Source organism: Caretta caretta, chromosome 4 (genome assembly GCF_965140235.1).
Source record: "Caretta caretta isolate rCarCar2 chromosome 4, rCarCar1.hap1, whole genome shotgun sequence".
Classification (NCBI taxonomy): Eukaryota; Metazoa; Chordata; order Testudines; family Cheloniidae; genus Caretta; species Caretta caretta.
The window spans coordinates 81,433,119-81,460,246 of NC_134209.1; positions in this window are offsets into that span (position 1 = coordinate 81,433,119).

A 27,128-nucleotide genomic window follows, 5' to 3' on the forward strand; every position below is an offset into this window, starting at 1 on the left:
TGGGACGATTCCTAGTGGCTGCGAAACTTTCGCATGCATAAGGGCACTTTCATGGAACTTTGTGACTTGCTTTCCCCTGCCCTGAAGCGCATGAACACCAAGATGAGAGCAGCCCTCATAGTTGAGAAGTGAGTGGTGATAGCCCTGTGGAAGCTTGCAACGCCAGACAGCTACCGGTCAGTTGGGAATCAATTTGGAGTAGGCAAATCTACTGTGGGGGCTGCTGTGATGCAAGTAGCCCACGCAATCAAAGATTTGCTGATATCAAGGGTAGTGACCCTGGGAAATGTGCAGGTCATAGTGGATGGCTTTGCTGCAATGGGATTCCCTAACTGTGGTGAGGCCATAGACGGAACCCATATCCCTATCTTGGCACCGGAGCACCAAGCCGGCGAGTACATAAACCGCAAGGGGTACTTTTCAATAGTGCTGCAAGCTCTGGTAGATCACAAGGGACGTTTCACCAACATCAACGTGGGATGGCCGGGAAAGGTACATGATGCTCGCATCTTCAGGAACTCTGGTCTGTTTCAAAAGCTGCAGGAAGGGACTTTATTCCCAGACCAGAAAATAACTGTTGGGGATGTTGAAAAGCCTATAGTTATCCTTGGGGACCCAGCCTACCCCTTAATGCCATGGCTTATGAAGCCATACACAGACAGCCTGGACAGTAGTCAGGAGCTGTTCAACTACAGGCTGAGCAAGTGCAGAATGGTGGTAGAATGTGCATTTGGACGTTTAAAGGCACGCTGGCGTAGTTTACTGACTCACTTAGACCTCAGCGAAACCAATATTCCCACTGTTATTACTGCTTGCTGTGTGCTCCACAATATCTGTGAGAGTAAGGGGGAGACGTTTATGGCGGGGTGGAAGGTTGAGGCAAATCGCCTGGCTGCTGGTTATACGCAGCCAGACACCAGGGCGGTTAGAAGAGCACAGGAGGGCGCGGTACGCATCAGAAAAGCTTTGAAAACCAGTTTCATGACTGGACAGGCTACGGTGTGAAAGTTCTTTGTTTCTCCTTGATGAAACCCCCCGCCCCTTGGTTTACTCTACTTCCCTGTAAGCTAACCACCCTCCCCTCCTCCCTTCGATCACTGCTTGCAGATGCAATAAAGTCATTGTTGCTTCACATTCATGCATTCTTTATTCATTCATCACACAAATAGGGGGATGACTACCAAGGTAGCCCAGGAGGGGTGGTGGAGGAGGGAAGGAAAATGCCACACAGCACTTTAAAAGTTTACAACTTTAAAATTTATTGAATGCCAACCTTCTTTTTTTGGGGGCAATCCTCTGTGGCGGAGTGGCTGGTTGGCCGGAGGCCCCCCCACCGCGTTCTTGGGCATCTGGGTGTGGAGGCTATGGAACTTGTGGAGGAGGGCGGTTGTTTACACAGGAGCTGTAGTGGCAGTCTGTGCTCCAGCTGCCTTTGCTGCAGCTCAACCATACACTGGAGCATACTGGTTTGGTCCTCCAGCAGCCTCAGCATTGAATCCTGTCTCCTCTCATCACGCTGCCGCCACATTTGAGCTTCAGCCCTCTCTTCAGCCCGCCACTTACTCTCTTCAGCCCGCCACTTACTCTCTTCAGCCCGCCACCTCTCCTCCCGGTCATTTTGTGATTTCCTGCACTCTGACCTTATTTGCCTCCACGCATTCATCTGTGCTCTGTCAGTGTGGGAGGACAGCATGAGTTCAGAGAACATTTCATCACGAGTGCATTTTTTTTTCTTTCTATTCTTCACTAGCCTCTGGCAAGGAGAAGATCCTGTGATCATTGAAACACATGCAGCTGGTGGAGAAAAAAAAAGGGACAATGGTATTTAAAAAGACAGATTTTTTAAAACAGTGGCTACACTCTTTCAGGGTAAACCTTGCTGTTAACATTACATACATAGCACATGTGCTTTCATTACAAGGTCGCATTTTGCCTCCCCCCACCGCGTGGCTACGCCTCAACCCTCCCCCCTCCCCGTGGCTAACAGCGGGGAACATTTCTGTTCAGCCACAGGCAAACAGCTCAGCAGGAATGGGCTCCTCTGAGTGTCCCCTGAAGAAAAGCACCCTATTTCAACCAGGTGACCATGAATGATATCTCACTCTCCTGAGGATAACACAGAGAGATAAAGAACACATGTTGTTTGAACGCCAGCAAACATACACTGCAATGCTTTGTTGTACAATGATTCCTGAGTACGTATTACTGGCCTGGAGTGGTAAAGTGTCCTACCATGAAGGACGCAATAAGACTGCCCTCCCCAGAAACCTTTTGCAAAGGCTTTGGGAGTACATCCAGGAGAGCCGCGAATGCCAGGGCAAAGTAATCCTTTCATATGCTTGCTTTTAAACCATGTACAGTATTTTAAAAGGTACACTCACTGGAGGTCCCTTCTCCGCCTACCGGGTCCAGGAGGTAGCCTTGGGTGGGTTCGGGGGGTACTGGCTCCAGGTCCAGGGTGAGAAGCAGTTCCTGGCTGTTGGGAAAACCGGTTTCTCCGCTTGCTTGCTGTGAGCTATCTACAACCTCATCATCATCATCATCATCATCATCTTCTTCGTCCCCAAAACCTGCTTCCATGTTGCCTCCATCTCCATGGAAGGAGTCAAACAACACGGCTGGGGTAGTGGTGGCTGAACCCTGTAAAATGGCATGCAGCTTATCATAGAAGCGGCCGTTCACCTCTCTGGTTTTCTGGTAGGCTTGCCTCAGCTCCCTAAGTTTCACACAGTACTGCTTCGGGTCCCTGTTACGGCCTCTGTCCTTCATGCCCTGGAAGATTTTGACAAAGGTTTTGGCATTTCGAAAACTGGAACGGAGTTCTGATAGCACGGACTCCTCTCCCCATACAGCGATCAGATCCCGTACCTCCCTTCAGTCCATGCTGGAGCTCTTTTGCGATTCTGGGACTCCATCATGGTCACCTCTGCTGATGAGCTCTGCACGGTCACCTGCAGCTTGCCACGCTGGCAAAACAGGAAATGAGATTCAAAAGTTCGCAGTTCTTTTCCTGTCTACCTGGCCATGCATCTGAGTTGAGAGTGCTGTCCAGAGTGGTCACAATGGAGCACTCTGGGATAGCTCCCAGAGGCCAATACCATTGAATTGTGTCCACAGTACCCCAAATTCGACCCGGCAAGGTCGATTTAAGCACTAATCCACTTGTCAAGGGTGGAGTAAGGAAAACGATTTTAAGAGCCCTTTAAGTCGAAATAAAGGGCTTCATCGTGTGGACACGTGCAGGTTTACATCGATTTAATGCTGCTAAATTCGACCTAAAGTCCTAGTGTAGACCAGGGCTTAGTGAAATTGTTCACTGAGCCTGTTCTTTAGCAGTGGTCAGTCGTGGGTTATGCTAGTTATATGTGCCTTCGCTGTAATACCAGCCCAGTCTTCAATAACGTTGATAATATATTGCAAGAGTGTTTGCATATGAATAATGCAAAAGCTTTGAATGGTTCAATAAGTCAATCGAAATGGCCCCCTCCATTGGCATGTTCTAGGGGTCATTTCTAAAGATTTCACCCTAACAAATTGGTTGCATTAAAAACCTAATAAAACTTAAAGCTGTATTACTGGTTGCATCTGTTCTTAGTACAATGGTTTATTTAAAAATATTTCAACTGTGCCTGTCAAGTAAATTACATACCCAAGAAATATAACTGAGAAGTACATCAGTTGAAGTACAATCTGAACTGCTCTGAATTTAAAGCACTCATTTATAATGCATACAAAAAGTTTATAATGGAAAACATCAATTTTCGTTGTAATGTTTACATTTCTTCAAGCTGTGTTCCTGACTTCTTTTGTCCTTTTATTCAAATTATTTGGGGGTACATGTTGATTCTGCTTCCCCTATTTTTAACTTGGATTTGTTTGCAGTGTTGTATGGTCCATTGCTTTTCATACTGCTTTCCATTCTGATTCTGGACAGAGAAGTGGAATCTGACAGGCAAAGTCATGAAAAATATATATTGTATTAAGGGCTGCTACTTAAAAAAAACCAATGGTCTGGTAACCAAGCTACCGAAAAGGCTTCAGCTCCTCATTTCTTGTTTACATTATTATTTATTTATTTATTATTCATAGGCGCTAGCCACTTGCCGTGTAATGTGAAATAGAGGTTCAGTGAACTTTATTTTGGTTTTGAAATGTTACCATCCACGTGCATGGAAAATGTTATACCTACTATTTGTACAAGTAACACCTAAGATTACTGTACCTGAAAGAAAATAGATTGGTTACTTTCTACATATGATAGTACTTTGCATATATTCAGTTTCACCGATTGTTATGGTCACTTTCACATCCTGTCTGTGCATGAGCACGATTACACTCATGCACTGCATGTACGTTTTAGCTCAGTGACATGTTTAGGGAGTAAGAATATGTAAAGAAAAATGCGTTTTCTGGAAAAAAATTCGAGTATGTTTTGTACGGTGGATTGTTCAATTACATCTTCATGGAGGATATATTTGTGGGAAGGTTGATGTCAATATAATGGCAAAAAGAGTCTCCTGTGGGTAGTGAGTAGTATGCAACTGGAAAAAATGACAATTGCAATCTATTCTGGAGGCTTGCATTTGAGACTAGATGCCACATCTCTGCCCTTTCAGTGACACATCCTTTGAGAGGATGAGATGGTGGAAAGGTTACTACACAGAATAGGAATCTGATGGCACAGAGGAGGAATCAGTTGCAACATTTTAGGTTTCTTGTTCCCTATGCTGATGGGGAGGGAGAGAGAGACAAGGCAGTAAATGGCAAAAAGATAAATGTTCATCCTTTTGGTGAATATCATGATTGAGGATATTTGGTCTCCAGCTTATTGGCATCCACTCGCATAGAATATTGTGAACACCCAGTTTGGCTCACCGGTGAGCTAGATCTGTGCTTCATGCTATTAGCCTCTGACTGTAAGATCAAGTCACCATTGCTCATGATTTTACTCAAGATTAAAGCTCTTGTTTTTCAGTTTTTCACGAGTAACAATATCTCAGACTGAACCAAGTCTTTGGGGACTGAACCAAGTCCTTCTGGTCTAAAAGCAGGTCAAAAAGCTCAGATTTTCAATTTGAAACAGATGTGTTGACACAATTCTGTTTCACAACAACATTTGAAAGGTTCAAATCTCAATTTCCGTGAAACAGAGTTATCATCCTTTGGACATCTCTAAAGACAGTTCCTGTCCGCAAAAGTAATAACACGATCACCCCCAACTGGGGAACATCTAGCACTCTAGATTGGCTGAGGTGCTCAATTTAAACCAGAAAGAAGCACAGGAGATTGCCTGAGCAACTATGAAGTGAGCTGTAGCTCACAAAAGCTTATGCTCAAATAAATTTGTTAGTCTCTAAGGTGCCACAAGTACTCCTTTTCTTTTTGTGAATACAGACTAACACAGCTGCTACTCTGAATTTGAGCAACTAGAGGAATTCCTGCCTGGCTGCAATGATGGACCCCTCCTGGTTCCTGCCTCCCCCTGTTTCCAGTTCCTTTCCCCCTGATTCCAGACCTCTATCTGTTCCCAGTTCCTGTTTTTCTGTTCCTACACCTTACCCTGACTTGGTCTCCAACTCTGACTCCCTGGCTTGGCACCTGATGCTATCTCTGACTCTGACCTGGCACAAGGCTCTAACCGTAAGCCCTGACCACCCATGTCCTGGTCTTTACAGCTAGCATTGTCTGCCTGTGCTTTACCTTTTCTATAGATGGAGGACATCAGCCTCCAAGTCTGTCCATTTGGCATCTTTCAAGAGCAACAGATTCATTATTTAGATTTTAACTATTAAAAAGTACATGTGCTCTTTTCTTTAGTTGCATTATCCTTTTGATTCACCCTTCCTTTAGAGTCTTGTCTGAGTTCTCAGCTGTCTTTCAGGGGTCAGACACAGTAATCAATCACACATCCTTTCACATTTACAAAAACAAGAAATTATTCAGAACTGGAAGTTTTGAGAACCTTGGTATTACTTTCAAAAGTCAGCATCTTGATGGAAATGAGCATTAATTAAGGTAAATGAAGTGCCCTCACTCATCAACTTAATTGGATGAAAAGATGGTGACTGATTCCCTCCTTTCCCTTGCTGCTTCATATAATGAGAAATGTAATATTGTTATTGAAAGGAGAGAGGAGTGGGAAGCTACATACACCTATGGTTGTGACAGCATTAAGTGCTTAATGAAGGAGAAAATCTTATTATTGATAAAATTCAACTGATTGTATTTCATAAAATGCTTTTGTTCTGTAGCATAACTTCAATCTTAATAGCTTTTTAGAGACATCAAGCTTATTGAATAATGTTATCTATAACTTTTGCTCTTGAAGTAGCTAATTAGGAAGAAAACATATGACCCCTTTTCAAGGAAAAATTGTGCTCTACTAGCACTTCTTGACAAGGAAAAATTGCTACTTAGATGAATAGATATAATACCCAAGTGAGCTTGATTCATTCTACGCTAGCATAAGGTGCTAGGAATTGCACCTCCCTGTGCCAGCAGGAGCCATTGCACCCAAGTAGCTATTTTATCTTGAGTATCACGTGACAATGGTAAAGAATGACCAAAGGAGTCTTTCTTCTAATCAAGAAATTTTTTGTTTAAAGAGAACAGCATTATCTCTAAATCCTACCTACCTTTCTTTCTGTGCAGAACTTGGAACTTTTCCCAGCTCCCTCCTGCCTGGTTTCCAGTATTAAAACAATAGTATGTGTATGCCATATCATCTAGTGTGGGCTTTGAATTGACACAGGCAGCTTATCTGTCCAACTGGGCTATTGAGCATTATTGCAGATTGCTGACTCTTAGAGCTAGGGTGCATTTCCTTAAAACATCAGTCACCTTTAACCACTGTATTTAAGATCTTAAGATTACATATTCAGGTCTGTTTATGAGTGTTCTTTTTAATCAGAACCCAGAAAACAGGAATCATGTTATATCTGCTTGGGCAATTTCTCTGATAATGTTGCCTCAAAAAGACAAACTTGCCTTGACCTTTTTCTTTCGGTTTGTCCATAACACAATTGTCATAAATATAAAGGGAAGGGGTTAAGAAGCTCTGCTACAGTACTAGAAAATCCTCTTACCTGTAAAGGGTTAAGAAGCTCAAGTAACCTGGCTGGCACCTGACCAAAATGATCAATAAGGGGACAAGATACTTTCATATCTGGGGGGGGGGGAAAGGGGTAAGGCTTTGTCTGTCTGTCTGTGTGATGCCTCTGCCCGGGACCAATCAAGAAAGCAAGCAATCCAACTCCTATAGAGTTAGTAAGTAATCTAGCTAGAAAATGCATTCAATTTTCTTTTGTTTTTAGCTTGTGAAATTTGCTGTGCTGGAGGGAATGTGTATCCTTGTTTTTGTGTCTTTTTGTAATTTAAGCTTTTGCCTAGAGGGATCTCTATGTTTTGAATCTGACTGCCTGTGAGATTATCTTCCATTCTAATCTTACAGAGTGTTTCTTTTATCTTTTTAGTTCTTCTAATAAAGTTCTGCTTTTTAAAAATCTGATTAGGTTTTTAGGGTCCTAAAAACCCAAGACTGGTCTGTGCTCATCTTGTTTATTCTCAAGCCTCTCCAGGAAAAGGGGTGTAAGGCTTGGGGGGATATTTTGAGGGAAGATGTCTTCAAGTGGTTTCTTCCCTAATTCTTTGTTAAATCACTTGGTGGTGGCAGCATACTGAATCCCAGATATGCGGAATTTTGTGTCTTGGGAAAGTTTTAACCTAAGCTGTTAGAAATAAGCTTAGGGGGTCTTTCATGCGGGTCCCCACATCTGTACCCCAGAGTTCAGAGTGGGGAAGGAACCCTGACAGCAAGTTAGTGCACAGCAAGCCAGGATGTGAATCTTGCTGCACACTATCTTGTCATGTAGACAATTTCTTACACTTTCTGCACATGCTTTCACTGCCATCTGTCCTGTGATCTCCCTCCTTTGACATACCTGCCCAGAAAAGTTAGGCGTCTTAAGTATTTTTATAGTTCTCCCCTATTCTTCAGGGGATTTTTCTTTTCTTGCGCTATGCTTCTACTGCTGTCTTTTCCTGGATGACTTGTATTTTCATTATCTCAAGCAGCCACATCACTAGCACCATTTGTGCCAGTTATCTCAGATGAAAACTTTTTCATTTCATTGACACTTTCAGCAAACAATTTTGACTTTTAAGAAAAAAAAACATCCCCCCTCAAAAAAATTAAGCTAAACATTGTTGAAAAGGAACAATTTTTTTCAGACTTAAACAATGAAGAATTTTAGAAACAAGCAGACACTTTCCATGAAAATTCATATTTTTTCTAAAACCCAGTTATCACAAGTTCTGACCAATTTCAACCAGCGCTAAAAGTGAACTTAGCGGACCACATTCCAGAATATAATACACATTCCAGAACCTCCTTATCCAGTCCTCAGATAACATCCCCTGAGTGTTCTCTATGGATGCAGTGCCTCCCGCTGTAGCACACAGCAAATAAAATACTATTATGATGTGAAGTCATGAACTTGTCTCATTGTTCTCATTCTCTACACATGCCTCTTTTTTATATCCCCTCTCCATTCATGGTTGTGGTTGTATTCTGTGTACTACTCTTCAGTCCTACCACTGTTGGTATTTTCCAGATGGCCAATCAAAATTAATGGTTAAGAACTATGTGCATATGCAAGAACTACACATGGATAGTGCAAGAGAGCATTTAGAGATCATACTTTCATGCTGCATATAATTTACTTTTACATTGGACAGATTAAAATACTGTAGTTTTGAGACATCTCACTTTACTTTTTGCACTGAACTGCAGAAAACAAGATCATTTTGCAGTATGCGCTCAAAATTCTTCTCTGCAGATAATTCACATTTCAATTGTCTCCACAGTACATTGTCATTCTTAGGCACTTGCAAAACTGGGAACCTGTCATAGAATTCCATGTCATGGTTTTCCAGTGGGAAGCATGTTTATAAATTGTTCATAGGTCTGAGATCACAAACTAGCATTAAAATAAATAAAACACTGCCTGAACACTTCACAAAGAACTATGAAGAAAAAACTGAGACATTAAGGAAAAATCTTTATGAATGGAAGAGAGAATGAGAGGATGTGCTTAGAGGGAGGCACAGTGAAGAGAGGATGTAGTACAGACAACATGGGAGAAGATGGGAGGAAAAAAGACAGGGAAAGAGGAAGGAAGAGAGGAGAGTGTGGATATTGAATATAAAACATTGGCCTGAAGAAACCCACCCACTCTCAAACCCAGGGTGCGTATATACCAAGATACACAAATAAATGAAACAAAACAACAGACTGAAGGAAGCAAAGCAGAACAAAAGCAAGAGAGAAATAATGGACCATATTCTTAATAAGTGGTGCTTAAGTTGGTTTTACAAAATATGCATGGATAGATGAAAATAGATAATGGCATGGAAAAGTATGCTACTGTGTGAACAAAGAGGGCTATTGTGTAATAAAGAGTTTTGTACCTTTAGCTATATATTATTTCAGGTTGATTTATTCTTATTGTTAGGTCTTTATTGGAAGGTTATTTTTAATATTTTTAGAAAGTTAGATTTCAAACAAACATTTATCGGAAAAATAAAACATAAAAACATTTTATTTTATGCTTCAGTTTTTATGGCAGGAGACAGTGTGGGATCTGGGGAACCTGACTATAGGATCGAGTGTGCAGATTCATTTGGGATGGCATTTTTGGTTCTGAAGTCAAAGGGTTGCATTTGTTGGGATGCTAGGGCTTGAAAAGCATTGATATGTGTTTGCAATGGAAATGCTGGATTTGTTCATGATGCACCGGGTTTTCAAAGATCTTTCAGGAAATATATTTGGGAACCCCAGGTCTCACATAGTCTTAGTCCACCCCAATGATAAATACATCATTCTATATTTTGCTTTATGAAAATGATGACATAGGGAGATAGGGGTGTCCATCCACTTAGACTAGGCACCCTTGATACAATCACAGACTACAGCACAAATAATATCCAAAGTGCAGCATACAGTTGAATATAACCCAACAGCAGGAAGTCAGGCAATTTACTTAAAATCTCAGCTCCCACCACCCCCTTTCCAAAAATTCCCCACCCATACAACTTACCCACGTCTTCAAGTTGCTGGGAAAAGATGACCCCTGCAACATACATAAGGTTTATCCGATTTATAAATAGTGCATATAATATTTGTTTCTATAAAAAGCATGTGTTGATTAAAAGGTATTGCAATGTATGCTATTATAGTATAATCATAATAAAGATTCAACTGAAATATGGAAAGATTTTCATAGTGTAGGACTGGATATAGTTACAAAAGAGCTGTTTTATTATCCCTTGTTTCAATGGAATCATTTCAGAATTAAACTTTAGATGTGAACTCCACTCAAACCTTTCCTGAATTGCCTTGACAGACTGCCACTGGATTTTGTGTAATGTTTGTAAAGTTTATGGTATAGGAGTACTTATTAAAATTCATAAAGACATGAATTTTTTGGGACATGGGCATCTCTCCTGCATCACCACAGACATCTACCCTCTTTCCTACAGTAATCTAGCTGCCATCTATGCCTCTGTCTTTTGAATGTTGCATAACATGCCTTCCTGCCCTCATTTTACTAATTGTCTGACCTCTAATCCTTATGTTAATCTGAATATTAAACAGTATGCCAAATTGGCTCTCCTCAGTGGTCTCTCTATAGACAGAACATCTGCTGAACCAGTTATCAAACTGCTCCTGTTACCTCTGAGCAATGCAGCGAGAAAAAAAAAATGCTGAAATCTGCTTTTCTAGCCTATTTATGCCCATTTTTGTGTCATGGGAACGTACATATGACCCTCCTGAGCCAAAGAGCATAGAGATGAGAAGGCTAGAGAAATGGAAATTCACCATAACATCACATGAAGAGTTAGAGACTGGTAGGAAAATGTAACACTCCTTTAAAATTGCTTAGAAAGTGGAATCATTCCAGTGCCATGATAATTGAGAAGTACGCTACAAATCAATTAGCTTTTCTTGTGGGGGAGGTGATTACCTGTATTTTTATAAAGAATTAAAGTGAGGAATAGACCAAGAAATACAATTAAAAGAAGGCCAAGCAATCTATAAAGCTGAATGCTAGTCCACTGACTCACAACTCTTTCACCCTCTCTCATGCTGTTTCTCATTCAGTCATGACCATTGACTTGCAGTGAGACTTAGGCTCCTGTGCCTAAGTCAAGGTTTTGAAAATAGTGTTTTCAGACAGGTGTTTTGCATTTTTGCTTTGCTATCCTATGGATATGTGAAATCAGATACCTACAGTTCTTTCTCATTCTTAAATGACATCATTGAATGGAGATTATCAGACTTTATTATTCTACTTCTACAAAATCTGGTTACGAGTTGAAGATTTTTTTTTAATTTCCTATTGTGTGGTGCAGTGCATAAACCTGGAATAATGCATAGAAATAATTATGTATTGAGAATACCGTATCTACTGATTTATTACCTACAAATTGAGGCCACCCTTTTTAGAAATCTATTGTAAGGTTTCTGTTATATTTACAGTTATATGGATGCAATATCGTTGCATATACTAAAGAACAGATTATGTCCTCACACTTTGTGCAACCACAACGATTTCAGGGAGGCTGAATGCAAAGTAAGTGAGGGTATATTCTGGTCTTTAGTTTGTACTTATAAAGTACTATGCCATGCATCATTTTCATTAGACAATAGCAGGTGGCTAAACTGCTCTAGTTGCCCCCAGGGTTTACCTTCTAAAAACAGATTGATTTGATTTATTTTTAATTAAATAACGGTGGTAAATGTGTTCTGCAATATAATCTGTGTACCAGTGTTCTAGTAGATTGTCAGCATTTTAGCTGAAATCACTTTCTGCAGCTGTAATAAGCTGTTAAACACTGGTATGAAGAGTTAAAATCCACCTAGGACCAATGTTCCTTTTCTATCACTACCTATTTTTATTGGAAACCACTCCTGCTCCCTGCAGATAAAGAGCTGAGGAGCTTTTTAATAAGGCTGAGATGAGAAGATAGAGGGAAAGAGGATAACACAGGGGAAGAAGAGGGGAAACAGGAGAAAGGAGATATGAATTGAAAATAAGTGGGAAAAAACTGAGCAAAGAGAACAGGGAGAGTGGGTGGAGGCAGTTTAACCGGGTATTCGAAAACTGTCTACCTGTTGCTCAGACTTTATTTAAGAAAAAATCCCTCTTCTTTCTTGTGGTAAGAAATATGCCATAGAGAATTACAGCAGGATTTTAAAGGATTTAAGGGCTTGTCCATAAGGAGTATTGGAGAGCTCAATTGCCCATAAATAGTAGTGTCCATAGACTTATTGTGAATCCTTCCAAGACTGATATTGCTAGGAGTTATAGGATAGTTCTAGCAGCTGCAGATTTTTGGGGTAGTGGGCTGGTTAAGTACTAGCCTCCATTTGTCAATACTTAGCTAGTCACTCCCAGATATATAGTTCATAATGCTGAGCATTCATCAAATAGTCAAAAATCCCATTTTTGCTAGGTTTGATTATAACCTCTTTAAAATGTTCAGATCCCTAAAATTGACCTGAACTGAAACTCCATGCTTAGAGAACCCTAAACTGTACGTCTTTTCACTCAGAGCCTGTGGTGGCAGGGGAAGAGGGCAGATGAGTTACACATTTGTTCCTTCTGCAGATGGAGCCTATCCTAAGTGAAGTGAATGGGTCTCTCCTGCTGTATTGAGGCCTAGACTCTTAAACTGTCCAAAGAGAATAGAAGATGACAAGAGGCCATCTTAAATTGTAAACATGTTATGTGAAAACTGTTTATAAATTAAGAATAAATGGGAGTCAAAACATTTGGTACAAATTACCATGCATTTAAACTGTACAATTCTGATGAAGGCTTGTGGTGAGGTCACAATTGTTATGGGAACAACATTTGTTGTCTTATAAGAGGAAGTGCCCCCTTGGAACCATTAGATGTGTGTTTGATAGGTTAATTTACATAAGATGAATTTCCCTACCCTTTACAATACTGCTCTTTTGGAGAAGACACCTGCAATTTGTTGATTTACAACCCCCCCCCCCCCCCCAAAAAAAAAAAAGCTTGCCGAGGGAGTGAGGAGAGAAGAGGATAGATGCTGCTGCGTGTCAACGAACTTCACCTTCAAGATAGTGGTTATCCCCAGCACTTGCTGGGACCCCAGATTTACCATCTGTCAAGGTTCCTTCCCCACTTTGAACTCTAGGGTACACATATGGCGACCGGCATGAAAGACCCCCTAAGCTTATTCTTACAAGCTTAGGTTAAAAACTTCCCCAAGGTACAAACTTTGCCTTGTCCTTGAACCGTATGCTGCCACTACCAAGCGTTTTAAACAAATAACAGGGAAAGAGCCCACTTGGAGACGTCTTCCCACAAAATATCCCCCCAAGCCCTACACCCCCTTTTCTGGGGAAGGCTTGATAAGAATCCTCACCAATTTGTACAGGTGAACACAGACCCTTCAATCTTAGGAACAATGAAAAATCAATCAGGTTCTTAAAAGAAGAATTTTAATTAAAGAAAAGGTAAAAGAATCACCTCCGTAAAATCAGGATGGTAAATACCTTACAGGGTATCAGATTCAAAACATAGAGAATCCCTCTAGGTAAAACCTTAAGTTACAAAAAGACATAAAAACAGGAATATATATTCCATCCAGCACAGCTTATTTTGCCAGCCATTAAACAAAAGGAAATCTAACGTATTTCTAGCTAGATTACTTACTAACTTAACAGGAGTTGTAAGGCTGCATTCCTGATCTGTTCCCGGCAAAAGCATCACACAGACAGACAAACCCTTTCGTTCCCCCACTCCAGATTTGAAAGTATCTTGTCCCCTCATTGGTCATTTTGGGTCAGGTGCCAGTGGGGTTACCTTAGCTTCTTAACCCTTTACAGGTGAAAGGGTTTTGCCTCTGGCCAGGAGGGATTTTATAGTACTGTATTCAGAAAGGTGGTTACCCTTCCCTTTATATTTATGACACCATCATATCACTTTCATGATCCTAAAAGATGTATTGACCAGACAGGGAGACAGTCAAATAGCATCACCACCTCCTGTGCTGTATCCTGAGCAACACCTTAGTTCTCCATTGTTACTCCCTTGATCTATGGCTTGATCCTATACCATTAAAGTTAATGGAAGTTTTCTATTGACTTGAATGGCAAGAGAATCAAGCCCCTAATGTGTGAATTTCCTTTGTCATGTTTTCCCTACCTTTCTCTTTTTGCCTTCTATTTAATCTGATTCTGGCTTAGCCAGCCATGACAAATCTACCCCTGTGACGCTAGTGTGAATCTGTGACCAGAAAAGCAAACTAAAGACAATTCCTTAGCCTGATCCTGGCAAAAGTATGGCTAAAATCAAGGCAGCTAAATGTCATGAGCACATTGTGTGAGGTGCATTTGAATTTTTTTCCAGCAGCAAGCATCAGAGACAGAAGCTGCATTTTCTTTTTTTGCTATTCTTTTCCCTTTTCTATGTATATCTTTTCTTAAAAGAAGCAGGATTATGCTTTAACAACAACCAGAAACCTATAACTGTATCTGTTCTTTCTCAAAAAAGGCTAATACTATCTAACAAACTGTCAAGCAAGGGCTTTTCTCTTTAAAAAGTCTCTACGCCAGAATAAGGGAAATTGTTAAAATGAAGTTTTACTTACCAAAAACAGTTCACGTGTTTAAATTTTGTATTTTTCCTCTTTGAGTCTAATAAACAGTTAACAGGTTTTTATAGCGGTGCTTTGGAATGTGAATAGGACAGCCATAACTTTACACAAACCCTTACACATAATAGGACAGCCATAACTTTACACAAACTCTGAACCACAACTGTAGCACTCAAATTAAGAACAGCCTTCACCAACAAACTGTCTAAACAATGCCATCTAATCAAACCAGGAATCTTTATTGCTTTGGAAAGAATGATAGTTTTTTTTGCCTTTAGCTTTGTTTTAGCTAGGGATTTGTTTCTTTCTTGTGAGTGGAGTATGGACAAATGTCAGTACTTGTTTTCATTTTGATCTTCAAAAAGAGATTGTTACATGGTTGAGCCCATAAGATACTACTTTGTATATAAATATATGTGAAGATGGAATTAGCTGGTTAATAAAAAATACTTTATGCCTGATTAAGATTTTAAGAAGGCGTATTATGATACATAGGTAGGCTCATAGTGCAGCTAATATGCTGAACTTTCACCCCACTCCAGCTGTAAAAATATGTGATCTTCAGTCCTGTTCTTCCATTGGTGCTGGGCTTTCCTCCTTTTCCCCAGCTGCATCACTCAACAAAAGGTGTTTGGACCAACTCTGTAGACTTTCTGCAGTGTAGATGTTCCTGTGTTTATCTCACAGCTGAAGATCTATGGTTCTTCAACTGTCAGTAATATTTTCTCTCTTTATTGCCTAGTAAGGGTTTCATTTTCTTATGATTCAGGGTAAATAATGTCATTTTCATATATGTGAGCCTTTGACCTCAGCCCAGCAAACCAGAGGCGTTAGGTAAGAGACCTTTGGCTAATATCACCTCAACAAGCTAAAGTTCTTGAGCTATACCCTAGAAAAGAATTGTGCCTTAACATCAGCTGAGTATAGATCATGTACAAGGAACCTCCTCTTTCTTCTTGCAAACACCCAGCGGAGCTGAATAACTCAGTAGCTAATGTTAGACTGATCTAAAAGTCACTGGTTGAATCCAGGTTTTAGTGCAACCCCCTTCCCTCTGCCCCAAACCCTCATTGCTTCTATTTCTTTCATAAAATAAAGATGTTTTAAATGGTAGAATAGCTTCTCTCCTACATCTGTTAAGGTCCTAATTAGAAAATTGTACAATCTCAAATTGGAAAAAATCTAAATCAGACTTCATAGGTGAGGATCACAAATCCTTCCTGCTAGAGCATCTGTGAAGTGTGAAACAATGTTTGAACCAGGATTTTTCTCCTGTCTGAATAGTAAGTTGGCAATTGTCATTAGCTATTTTCTCCCTTACCCTTCAAATAAGGACAGATTATTATTTGACCATATAAACACCTTGTGCTATTATGGTATTTAAAGGAGCATGGCAAGGTGCTAAAGAAGCTAAAAATGGCATTTCATGTCCTGATCCAGACTAAAAAAAAGTCCATTATGATGCATGCACAGGTCCACCAGTTGGATAGAAATAACTAGACTTATCAGTGAAGTTTCACTTCAGACTCTAAAGGGGAGTTCAAAATAGGCTTAATACTTATCCAAAATATAGAATATTAACCAGGAAGACACTGCCGCCTCTTAACTCCATCTGCAGTGACAAGAACAACAGCAAAACCAGAGTTGTTCAACAGGGACTTTAAAGATCAAGGGCAAAGGACCTTTCTTACTTCTACACAGGCCAGATATGAAAATGGCCTGTCTTGCAATATTTCATCACTTCTACTTCCAATCCAGGCAGGAAATGGGAAGGGTGGATACACACAAAGATGAAAGAATTTGAGGGAGCAAGGAACAATACTAATTATTGAAACCTTAAAATAAAGGTTCAGTTCATGTTCAAGTTTTGCACAAAGGTTGGAGTCCATTCTTGTTTTACTTGCCCCAACTCTTTATCAGATTTTTTTTTTAATCCTGGAAATGAAGTATGGTGAGACTTTTCTTGCTATCAATTCCAATTTTGTGGTAGAAATAAAGAACTGTATGCACTTTACAGTAAGTGTAATTGAAACATTGTGCCTCAGTTTACTAAAGCATCATCAGGTGGTATGATCTCTGGTCATTGATTTTTGCCTTAATGTTTGGTCAACTTTATCAGCCATCACTTTTCAAAAAGAAAGGCATTTTTTTATCTTAATGCAGTAGAAAAGCAGGTAGTTTGCCCTTAGGGATTTACTCTTTGTGGTTAGCTATTACAGTTGAAAAAAGAGGCAAGCAGCTGTGACCCCAAAGCCAAAAGTGAATAATTATTCAGTGTGAGATACAATTCCTACAGAGATGAAATGCATGTTCATCCACGTGATCTTAGAAGAAAAGTGGCAGGCAAGGGCCTAAACAATACATGGCAAAGGAAGAACAAAGTCCTCCTATGAGGGCAAGAAAAAAAGGATAAGTGAATTGTGAGCACTTCAGCCTCTCAGGATGCTGAACAAAAAAATGCCACAACCAGAAACCCAAATGAAAAAGAAATGTAAAAGGCAGCCTTACTAGCTGCCCAGTGGTCGCCTAGCCTAATAGCTGTGTTCTGCACTATGGCCTGAGCCCAAACCCATTGAAATTGAAGGAAAAACTCCCTTTGGCTTTGGATCAGGGTCTATGAGACCTGAATCTAATTTCATACACAACAGGGAATAAAAGTGCTTAGCCAGTTCCCTGAGAGAAAATTGTCTTGAACCATTCAGCAGTGAACCAATTTTATCTTTTGACTTGTCAGTAGACTGCCATCAAGTGTGCCACTTAGTGCCAGCCACAGTGGTGCTATTTTATGCTGTGGCATTATGAACAGCTGTGCATGGGCAACCTGGCAGGGAGCATAAACTCATTTCACATAGGCCATCTGATGGTAAGGCCTCTGATGTGCTTTGAATTTGGACCTTTTTTTGGAAATATAGTATAACTTCTCTCACCTGTGTTTATGCCTCAGTTTGGCCAGCTTGTTGACTGTGGCATTAGCAACATTACATCTGCTAGCGGTTAGACTTAGCACATAGGCTGAGGTTGACTCAGATTCACAGAAGCTTATTAATTAAACACAACCTATAAAACAAGGACTACTAATAAAAGTGCAGAGCAATTTGTGCGCTTGTTGTAGTAGGTGCAGGACACCAGTGGGTGCAGGATAGCAGCTTGTTGAAACAGGGTGCTGGTTAATGAGACTGAAAAGAGAAGATCCAGCAAAATCTGTACCAGTTGTTGCCATTGGCATGACTGCAGAATCTACAGTATCACCTCAAGGCACTGGCTTTTGCAACCATTCTTCTTCTGCTGCTGTTGCATTTGCCATAATTGGGGCATTTACCACTAGCTTTTTGTCCCTGAAAATATAAATGAAACTTTTTGTCAAAAAGAGGGCATTATTTTGTTTGTTTGTTTGGAAGTGTTTTGGTACATGACCCTTACAATCTTTTACTTTCTCCCATTCCTCTTGCACCTCCTCCTGGAAAAAAAGGTTAAAACGGAAAGAAATGTTCGATTCTATTCCAGTTTCAAAACAAAATACAAATGAAAAAAATCTGCTCTGCAAACTTTTCCATATAGTTATTGACTCAGCTTGCGGATATGTGGGGCACTCTGGAATGCTCCTTTTCTGCTCTATCACCTAGTGATGTGACTTAGGAATTAAACTTGATAAGGCCAAAGGAAGCCAGCAGTGAAAGCGAATGCACTTTGAGTGAAAACTGGCAAACAGATAACTTTATGTATCCCTTTTAAAATAAGGCAAACAATAAGCAAACAGTTTCTATGCATGTTAAAAAAAAACACACCCCTTTGCTGATGATTACAGTCCCACCGCTTTGTCAGCATTCTGGACCCAGTTCTGCATTACTGTGGCTATGAATCCTATTGAAGTCAATGAAAGCTGCAGAGGCTCAATAACTTCAAAAATAAGGTAAAGATTATCCAAAGACAGTCAGAAGATATATTCTGCTCAGCCTGTCAGGAATCAGGGCCTGCAGCAGAGCTAATCTCCAGGTGGCCTCATCTCTACAGCAGGCCTGCAGTAGGCTGCTTGATTGACCATGCCACCAGATTGGCTGCAGAGACCAGTAGGCTAGCTCTTAAGGAAGTAGCAGCTTACTCTTTTCTTAACACTCATGTCTACCGCTGTACCTGCTCCTGCCTTGAACCCCTCCTTGCCTGTTACCCTGCTCACTCCAGTTTCTGCCTCCAGTTTAACCCTTGGCTCTGGATGCTGATGCCTGTTCTGATACTAGTCTAGACTGCCCTCATCCCAGTTGACTGACACAGCCTTGGCATTGCAGAATTCAGTTCAATGTGTTTTCTGTGTTTTTTATAATTTTTTAAGCCTCATCTAAAAAATAGCTAGATCTAGAAACTTCTGTAGAGAAGTGGCAACCTCTCCACAACTGAGCTTGTAATCAGTTTTTCCTTGTAAGTTTCCCTTTTTTGAGGGGAGATGGAGGTATTTCCCCCCCCCTCTAAAACCAAAAAATGGTTTCAGCATTAGATTTGGAATTTGTGGCCCAAGCCAGGAAAGAATTATTTTGGTCAAATTTAAGGTAAACCAGACAAACCGTTTCTCAGGTAGGAGAATTGGAAAAAAAATCAAATGTCAATTGCATTTGATACATAAAGTCCTACTCTAGATAAGAATTCACGCAATTTAAAGAATTAAAGTGATCACGTTTTTATTCTGATTTTTTTTTAGACTCCGTCAGAAAAAAAATTGGCAAGAAGAGTGGCTCAAATTGTTAACTACATGAAATAAGATTTAAGTGGAGTCTGAGAAGAAGAGCTTGTAACTTTTAGGAGAGAAAAGATAAGTTTGATAAATCCCATAAGTCAGCATCTCTGAGTTTAAATAAATAAGCAAGTTGTCCAGAATCTTCAGAAACTTTTTTTTCCCAGGCCCACTTCTGAGGCAGGTCAGGAAAAAAATATTCCAGGTCCAAAGGCACCAAAAGGAATTACTTTGAAGAATGGCTAGGGTTGACTAAAAATTAATCTTTATATTGTAACTTGCTAAAGAGTGGGGGCTAGGGCAGGGGAGAGCCTCTGTGACACTAGAAGCCAACAAATCAGACAACTAGGCCAACTGAACAAAACAATTCATGGCACCAATCAGAAGAACATAATGAAATTTGCTTACCTCAGCTTCTTTAATTCATCCATATTTCTTAATTATAGAACGTAAAAACTACACTATTTCAGCCACGGTGGGCCATTGTTCCATTTTCTTTTGCCTTTGTGATTAAGAAATAAATATTTTAGCGACAGTATAGCAAAAAGGCTTAGATCTTCTATTCTCTTGACAATTGGCTTAGACAGCCGAAATGTATTCCGGTAGATGTCTTTCCATCAAACATTGTTGCTTCCGTTTTAATATCCCAGTGTACATGAAGGATAATGAGTCACGTGTAATCATCAAAATTAAAGTAGAACAGGATATCTCTAGAGCCTGAGACAAAGAGAAGAGAGAAGGGATTTGGAGGAAGAATTATTTGTGTAATGAATTAATGAGAAATCCATTAACAAAAGCTTGTTACTCTCTACAATCTCTTATTTCTTTTTTTGAATGTTGGGTATGTTAAATCCTGATATAGATCAAGATAGTAATTTCGTAGCTTGGGCATGTCCCCAATATTAATAGTATAACTTCAAAATGGGCCTGTCACAAATTTCAGATCCTAATCTAAATCTTAACTTTCTCAAATTTCAGGCATATTTGGATTTAGGGGTTTTGGTTCATATTAATCTCTAACAAAAAAAATCAGTCATAGAATCATAGAATCATAGAATATCAGGGTTGGAAGGGACCTCAGGAGGTCATCTAGTCCAACCCCCTGCTCAAAAGCAGGACCCATACCCAATTAAATCATCCCAGCCAGGGCTTTCTCAAGCCTGACCTTAAAAACTTCTAAGGAAGGAGATTCCACCACCTCCCTAGGCAACGCATTCCAGTGTATCACCACCCTCCTAGTGAAAAAGTTTTTCCTAATATCCAACCTAAACCTCCCCCACTGCAACTTGAGACCATTACTCCTTGTTCTGTCATCTGCTACCATTGAGAACAGTCTAGAGCCATCCTCTTTGGAACCCCCTTTCAGGTAGTTGAAAGCAGCTATCAAATCCCCCCTCATTCTTCTCTTCTGCAGGCTAAACAATCCCAGCTCCCTCAGCCTCTCCTCATAACTCATGTGTTCCAGACCCCTAATCATTTTTGTTGCCCTTCGCTGGACTCTCTCCAATTTATCCACATCCTTCTTGTAGTGTGGGGCCCAAAACTGGACACAGTACTCCAGATGAGGCCTCACCAATGTCAAATAGAGGGGGACGATCACGTCCCTCGATCTGCTCGCTATGCCCCTACTTATACATCCCAAAATGCCATTGGCCTTCTTGGCAACAAGGGCACACTGCTGGCTCATATCCAGCTTCTCGTCCACTGTCACCCCTAGGTCCTTTTCCGCAGAACTGCTGCCTAGCCATACAGCTAGTCTGTAGCTGTGCATTGGGTTCTTCCGTCCTAAGTGCAGGACCCTGCACTTATCCTTATTGAATCTCATCAGATTTCTTTTGGCCCAATCCTCCAATTTGTCTAGGTCCCTCTGTATCCTATCCCTGCCCTCCAGCGTATCTACCACTCCTCCCAGTTTAGTATCATCCGCTGAGAGTGCAATCCACACCATCCTCCAGATCATTTATGAAGATATTGAACAAAACCGGCCCCAGGACTGACTCCTGGGGCTCTCCACTTGACACTGGCTGCCAACTAGACATGGAGCCATTGATCACTACCCGTTGAGCCCAACAATCTAGCCAACTTTCTACCCACCTTATAGTGCATTCATCCAGCCCATACTTCCTTAACTTGCTGACAAGAATACTGTGGGAGACCGTGTCAAAAGCTTTGCTAAAGTCAAGATACAATACATCCACTGCTTTCCCTTCATCCACAGAACCAGTAATCTCATCATAAAAGGCGATTAGATTAGTCAGGCATGACCTTCCCTTGGTGAATCCATGCTGACTGTTCCTGATCACTTTCCTCTCATGTAAGTGCTTCAGGATTGATTCTTTGAGGACCTGCTCCATGATTTTTCCGGGGACTGAAGTGAGGCTTACTGGCCTGTAGTTCCCAGGATCCTCCTTCTTCCCTTTTTTAAAGATTGGCACTACATAAGCCTTTTTCCAGTAATCCGGGACTTCCCCCGTTCGCCACGAGTTTTCAAAGATAATGGCCAATGGCTCTGCAATCACAGCCGCCAGTTCCTTTAGCACTCTCGGATGCAACTCATCCGGCCCCATGGACTTGTGCACGTCCAGTTTTTCTAAATAGTCCCTAACCACCTCTTTCTCCACAGAGGGCTGGCCATCTATTCCCCATGTTGTGATGCCCAGCACAGCAGTCTGGGAGCTGACCTTGTTCGTGAAGACAGAGGCAAAAAAAGCATTGAGTACATTAGCTTTTTCCACATCCTCCGTCACTAGGTTGCCTCCCTCATTCAGTAAGGGGCCCACACTTTCCTTGGCTTTCTTCTTGTTGCCAACATACCTGAAGAAACCCTTCTTGTTACTCTTAACATCTCTCGCTAGCTGCAGCTCCAGGTGCGATTTGGCCCTCCTAATTTCATTCCTACATGCCCGAGCAATATTTTTATACTCTTCCCTGGTCATATGTCCAACCTTCCACTTCTTGTAAGCTTCTTTTTTATGCTTAAGATCTGCTAGGATTTCACCGTTAAGCCAAGCTGGTCGCCTGCCATATTTACTATTCTTTCGACACATCGGGATGGTTTGTCCCTGTAACCTCAACAGGGATTCCTTGAAATACAGCCAGCTCTCCTGGACTCCTTTCCCCTTCATGTTAGTCCCCCAGGGGATCCTACCCATCCATTCCCTGAGGGAGTCGAAGTCTGCTTTCCTGAAGTCCAGGGTCTGTATCCTGCTGCTTACCTTTCTTCCCGTGTCAGGATCCTGAACTCAACCAACTCATGGTCACTGCCTCCCAGATTCCCATCCACTTTTGCTTCCCCTACTAATTCTTCCCGGTTTGTGAGCAGCAGGTCAAGAAAAGCTCCCCCCATAGTTGGCTCTTCTAGCACTTGCACCAGGAAATTGTCCCCTACGCTTTTCAAAAACTTCCTGGATTGTCTATGCACCGCTGTACTGCTCTCCCAGCAGATATCAGGAAAATTAAAGTCACCCATGAGAACCAGGGCAAGCAATCTAGTAGCTTCCGCGAGCTGCCGGAAGAAAGCCTCATCCACCTCATCCCCCTGGTCCGGTGGTCTATAGCAGACTCCCACCACTACATCACTCCTGTTGCTCACACTTCTAAACTTAATCCAGAGACACTCAGGTTTTTCTGCAGTATCGTACCGGAGCTCTGAGCAGTCATACTGCTCCCTTACATACAGTGCTACTCCCCCACCTTTTCTGCCCTGCCTGTCCTTCCTGAACAGTTTATAACCATCCATGACAGTACTCCAGTCATGTGAGTTATCCCACCAAGTCTCTGTTATTCCAATCACATCATAATTCTTTGACATCACCAGGACCTCCAGTTCTCCCTGCTTGTTTCCAAGGCTTTGTGCATTCGTATATAAGCACTTGAGATAACCTGCTGATCGCCCCTCATTCTCAGTATGAGGCAGGAGCCCTCCCCTCACAGACATTCCTGCCTGTGCTTCCTCTCAGTATCCCGCTTTCCCACTTACCTCAGGGCTTTGGTCTCCTTCCCCCGGTGAACCTAGTTTAAAGCCCTCCTCACTAGGTTAGCCAGCCTGCTTGCAAAGATGCTCTTTCCTCTCTTCGTAAGGTGGAGCCTGTCTCTGCCCAGCACTCCTCCTTCATGGAACACCATCCCATGGTCAAAGAATCCAAAGCCTTCTCTCCGACACCACCTGCGTAGCCATTCGTTGACTTCCACTATTCGACGGTCCCTACCCAGGCCTTTTCCTTCCACGGGGAGGATGGACGAGAACACCACCTGTGCCTCAAACTCCTTTATCCTTCTTCCCAGAGCCACGTAGTCCACAGTGATCCGCTCAAGGTCATTCTTGGCAGTCAATCATTTAAACCAATTGAGTCTTCAGAGGGAGTATTCATCTAGTGGTTACAGACTACAACAAGAACAGTCTGGACTCCTGGTTTCTATTTCCAGCTCTGCCTCTGACTCACGATCTGACCTCCATCAAATCACAACTTCTCTGAGGTTTCTTTTTGGCCAAAGGTAAAATGGGCCTAATACTATTTTCCTATCTCACAGGAGGGTTGAGGGTTTATATATTGATGTTTGTACAATGCTTTCAGGTCCTTGAGTGAAAGGTGTTATATAAATGCAAGGTACTGGTATTCTCTATAATCTCATCTATAAGCAGGAGAATAATGGGGGTGAAAGTTTAAGATGCAGCACTAGTAAGTATGAACCAATGTTCAAATGTGACAAAGTGAAGGGAATTATTTTGCCATTTAATCATCGGACTTAATGTTCTGCTTAAGGCAACATAGACACAATGTGTAAAACAATTAACTCTGATTATAGCATAGTACCTTCCAGATGAGTTTGCCGTAGCTAGATTTCTGGCAGATGCAGATGTAGAGCTCTGTCAACTCCAACAGAATCTGAAGTTGGTGAGACAGAAAAGGACATATGTGACTTGACAGGACTCAACTGCTAAAGGTCGTTCAGTCACTATGACATCAACTTTTGCTTTCATCATCAGTTTCCTGCAAACAAAAAAAAAAACTTGCCGTCTTTTTGATTTTTGGATGAGTACTTGATTTCAGAAAGGTTTGCAGATTGACAATGCAGGAAAAAAAATCTTTTCTTGAGGAGAAACTTGAGGATGATAACTGTGATGTTAAACTGCTTCAAAATCCTAATAATTCACAAAGTCCCTTTCATCGTGTACTAGGTATCTTTGAACCAAAGAAAGAAAACTCAGTAGTGAGGTACAGCCTATAATACTGGGCTTTAACATTCAAGTCTGTGCAACGGGACAAATATTGATCCCATTAAAGTCAATGAAAATTCGCACTGACTTCACTGGGGCTAGGATTTTGTCCTGTCTGAGCATCCATGCAGCACTTAGTTCTCAGAGTCCTGAGACGTTATATATCTGAGACAAATGAAATCTTGGGATAATCTCCTCTTTGGCTTTTATGCATCTGGAGGGGAAGTCCCCAGGACTTAACTTTTTTAATTTAACTTTTGGAGGTATTGTTTTCTTCTTCACAAAGCAATTTGGGTAAAAATTTCATAAACATATAAGTGACTTTCTGAAAACAGGATTTAGATTAATAAGTGTCCTGCGCACTTACAAGTTCCATTGACATAAGTGCCATTTTAACCTTCATTGTGTTAAAACTAAATACATTAAGAGGGAAATGTATTTAGATATACATTCTTTGCCATAATCTAGAAGAACTGTCAGTTTTAACACTAAAATGAAAGGCCTATAACTGAGCATCACAGAATGAACTATCTTTTACCTGCAGAAAGGGGAGTTGCTCCAGGTATTGATATTGCTGTGTGTGTGTGTGAGAAAGAAGCCTTTGCTTCAGCTTCCTGTAATAATCATATTGCTTAGTTATTATTTTAGTTAAGACACAAAAATGACTGAGCTGTTAAAAACAAACTGGATCATTAAGGAGCTATTAATGTTTTGTAAGCATAGTGAAAAAAAGGAAAATGAGGGAAGTATATTTCTTTAATGTGAAATATTTGCCATTATGTAAACTCTTGCCTCTAAGATGCTTGTTTGAAGTAAAGAGTTAATCATTCACAATACAAAAATCTAGTGAATACCATTTTTTGTAAAGGAATTAGATAAGCACAGATCTATAATTGTATGTAATTCTGGATTGCTAATATTCTTATTAATTAACAATGAAAGTTAAATGATACAAGAAGATTATCGGCAATAGTGTTAAGGCTGGCTTAAAACTTTCCTTCAGAACTGGGGTTTGATTGAAACTGTATTGATCTAAATGCAATTTTTCACAAAAAATGTCTGCTCTGCAGAAAACTTGGACTTTTCATTAACCCCCCTCCATCCCAAGAAAAATCTCAAACTGAAACCTTTTCAGCCAAAAATTGAAAATGTGAATATGGAAATGCGTCCCAGGAGTTGTGGTTTGAAGACTTATGCCTTCATTCTCTTTTGTGGGTCAGGTTCCCCAGCCAGACCACATTTCCCACAATGAACAGTGGCCATGATACATCACAACAACTCATCAAGGAAGTGGACCATGGTGCATCATGAGAGAGTGAGTCCACACAGGGAGCCTGGCCTTTAGGAGAAAATGAGGGCATGAGGCACCTAAACTGTAACTCCCATGAAGCACTGTGACAGTTTAAGGTCATGTCTTCACTACCAGGGTAAATTGACCTAAGTTAAGCTACTCCAGCTATGGGGATAACATAGCGAAGTCGATGTAGCTTTGGTAGATTTACTCCGGTGTCTTTACTGTGCTGCGTCAACAGGAGAGGCTCTTTGGTCAATTTACCGTACTCTTTTCAGGGAGCTGGAATACCAGAATCCACTGAGGAGTCAATTTAGCAGGTCTTCACTAGACCCGATAAATCAACACCTGCTGCATCGATTGCAGCGGCGTCGATCTCCCCCACCGTGAAAACAAACCCTTTATGTTGACCTGAGCTGAAATTAAATACTTTGATTCAGTTCCACAAACCAAAATGAAACATTGTCAAAAGGTTTCATTATTTTTCAAAATATAGACAAAATGTTTGGATACTTAATTGAAATTTGTGGCTGAAAATTTTCAGTGGGATTTTTTTTTTTTTTTTTTTGGTGACAGGTCAAAATTTTCTATGGAAAATGTCAATGAAAATATATTTATTTACTTTCATCAATTTTTCTTCTGTGAGGGCTCACATAATGGGTAGTTCATAATGTATATAACAATTCAATAGAAAAGTCTAGAGTTCATACACTTCCAAAATAACAGCTAAATGTCTATGCTTAACTGATTACTTTACAGAAATTGTCTCTCTAGAGTTAACTGCTAACTCTTTATTTCTGCCAGTTACCTTAAGTTCATGTTTCAGAGTAGCAGCAGTGTTAGTCTGCATCTGCAAAAAGAACAGGAGTACCTGTGGCACCTTAGAGACTAACACATTTATTTGAGCATAAGCTTTCATGGGCTAAAACCCACTTCATCAGATGCAGGCAGTGGAAAATACAGTAGGAAGATATATATATATATATATACACAGAGAGAACATGAAACAATGGGTGTTATCATACACACTATAACGAGAGTGATCAGTTAAGGTGAGCTATTACCAGCAGGAGAGAAAAAAAAACCTTTTGTAGTGATAATCATTTCCAGCAGTTGACAGAACGTGTAAGGAACAGTAGGGGGAAAAAATAAACATGGGGAAATAGTTTTACTTTGTGTAAATACATATCCACTCCCAGTCTTTA